This window comes from Helianthus annuus, chromosome 4 (genome assembly GCF_002127325.2).
Source record: "Helianthus annuus cultivar XRQ/B chromosome 4, HanXRQr2.0-SUNRISE, whole genome shotgun sequence".
Classification (NCBI taxonomy): domain Eukaryota; kingdom Viridiplantae; phylum Streptophyta; class Magnoliopsida; order Asterales; family Asteraceae; genus Helianthus; species Helianthus annuus.
The window spans coordinates 189,967,402-189,970,190 of record NC_035436.2 but is presented as its reverse complement, the minus strand read 5'-3'; the positions used below and the strand labels follow the sequence as shown (position 1 = coordinate 189,970,190).

General features: G+C 34.8%; 1 long non-coding RNA gene across 1 annotated transcript; it reads right to left on the bottom strand.

The window, feature by feature from the left end:
• Positions 1–1,712: 1,712 nt before the first annotated feature.
• On the bottom strand, positions 1,713–2,469 carry LOC110935168. The gene is made up of 2 exons (XR_002588918.2): positions 2,342–2,469; positions 1,713–1,932 (listed from the first exon to the last, which is right to left on the bottom strand). It is a non-coding gene; the product is annotated as an uncharacterized LOC110935168 (long non-coding RNA).
• Positions 2,470–2,789: the final 320 nt, after the last annotated feature.

Genomic DNA, 2,789 nt, shown 5'->3' with positions numbered 1-2,789 from the left:
ACGGTGATGCCGTAATTTACGGTGGAGTCTGCGAGCAAAATGTGTAACTGCCACTTTTAAGTTGGTTTTGGGGTGTCTTTTCGATATCTCTCATCATTGGACGGTTCTAGGACATCATTGGGGCGATTTTGGAGAACTTGTTTGGTTTGTGAACATTTCTTATCATTCGGTTTGTGCTTTTGATTCGTATGAACAATAGTTTGATTATGATGATGATTCACCGAGCCATGTCCGGCTAAACTCTTCGGTGATCATCTTAGGTGAATGTTTCTTGAACTTTTGTGTGTTTAATTTCTGAATTTCTAGAATGATATCTTGCGTTGCTTGAATGTCATGGTGTATGTTTGATTGTTTGTAGTTTGTTAATCAATATTGCAATTTCTAGTCTTAATCGTACGTTCTTGGTGCCGTTGGCAATCGAGATATCACAGGAAGGGTTAGGGTTGGTTATTGATTAATTGGTCATCGGGAAACAACCTCGCGTTTATATAATCCGAGTACTTTGTTCCCTTTTATCACTTCAATCATCTATACACGAGTTATGTCTATGTAACTCTTTCTAGTGGAATTACACACAACTGTTTAAAGAAACTGAAACCTAAGGTGATCATTGTTCTCTCCTAATTTGTTTTACAACCAACTTTGATTTGAATTAGTTTTTAATTTAGTTTTCTAAAACAACAATCCAAACTCTTGAATTTTAATTTTCTGCAATTTAGTCTAATAATTAGTTTAAGTACAAAGCTATACATTCAACACATCTTCCACATACTCCCTGAGTTCGATACCCTACTACCACTATCTATAGTTGTTTGGGGATTAAATTTGCGTGACCCACGACAATCACGTCACCCCAGAATATAAATTACAAACGGTTTCAAAGTAACACAAAATTACAAAAGTTTCAAAGTAACACAAATATATATATATATATCTCTAAAGATGAAAGTAATATACAATAACTTTCCAAACATGAGAACATGACCATAATCCATTACTGGTAATAATGCATACTGCAGCATACAGGTTAAAACAAGCAAGATACTAAGAACTAATTTCTTATATAGCAACATTTTACTCGATTAAAAGTTTAGGAGGTCAAGTTACCTCCCCTGGTATTGTCCTCCGCATCTCTGCTTACCTCCCCTGGTGTTGTCCTCCACGTCTCCGCCACCTATCGTGTTAATTTAATGCCCGACTTGCATTAAAATAGTGGTTTCCTCAATATTATCTTTAGAATCAACAATCAAAAGTTATGCATAAAGAACATTTTATACCATTTAATTTTACCTATAGCAAGTAGTCCAATATTCCATTTAATACCTCCTTATATCCCATTATCTGATGCATCTCTGTTGGTATCAACTTCAAATAACATAACTTCAATGTAAAAACCCTTCCAACAAAAACATAGAAAACTGTTCTAAATATGAAAATAAAAATAAAGAATTAAGTTATAGATTACTTGCAAGAATAATATACCCAGCTTTGCCAAAAGTTGAAGGTGATTTCGCTTAAGAAGGCTTCTGGTTTTCCAGCAAAGCCTAAGGAGAATCTTCACAGTTCAAGAACTCCAAAGTCAACAACTCACTATATCTTCCAACTAATTCCAATGCAATATTTGCAGCACAGAACATCAAAACAAGTATTTTTTTTCTCTTTATAAGAATGAAAAATGTAAACTATATTGTGGCCTACTAACCATATAATTCTGCAAATATCACAAGCTTTAACAGTAAAATAACCGACTCTCCATAAATACTTTTACAAGATTGTGTCACAGTGTTAAAGGAACAAACTTGTTATCAAATGAGTAATGATTAAAGCAGCAAAATGTACACTAACATATTTTCCAGTCACTTTCGGGCCTCTTTAGTTACTTCACCCACTTCTTAACGATCTTCTATCAAGCTTAGAGGCTGCCATTGATAACTGCAGAACAAGGCATAATAGTTAAAAATTAATGTAAGGGTCAATTATCAAACAACAAAAAAATACAGAAAACAACACACAAATAAATTCATGTGTATAATAAAATTAACTTATTAAACAAGAGTAGCTAAAAATCACTCAAAAAGGACCTAAAAATATCATCCTAGGAAATTCAAACACCAAATTTAAGAAACCCTAACCACAAAATCAAAATGGGAATCTCATGAGAGAGCCATTCAACCTTATGTTTAATCGTGATGAGATACCTAATGAAGAACTGAAGCGGCAATAAAGACGATGAAGCAATCGACCGCACCCTCATGAAGGGGCGAGCAATGAGAAACTTGAATTCATGATTTAAAAGAAAAGTTGAATGATATCGAAAGAAGAAGGCTGTCCAGGAGTTCACCTGATGAGTGTTCGCAGAGAGATAAGAGAAACAATTCGGCTGGGAATCGATGTCCGCCTAATATTTCTGAATCGTCATAACCCATTCTCGCAATCGCCGTCAAATGTTCTTGAATCATATAGTTCTTGCGTACTGCAGTTAGGTTTGATGGAAAGCATATTTTTTGCGATAATTTTCTAGTGAGGTTGGTTGATTTGGAACCTACCTAGTGGAGGGAATCAAAAGTTTAAAAGGGAAATGAATAACTTTTAGGGGGAAATGTTGTTTTTAAAAAACTGATAGAGGGAAATGTCACACCCCAACCGATGGCGGAATCATCGGGGCGCGGCACTAGGCGAATCAGATTGCTCAAGAGAATCCATAACAACTATATTGCGATAATATTCATTACATTTGTCATCCCATACTAACAAACAATACAATCACATAAGTTATCACAGATTTCTTG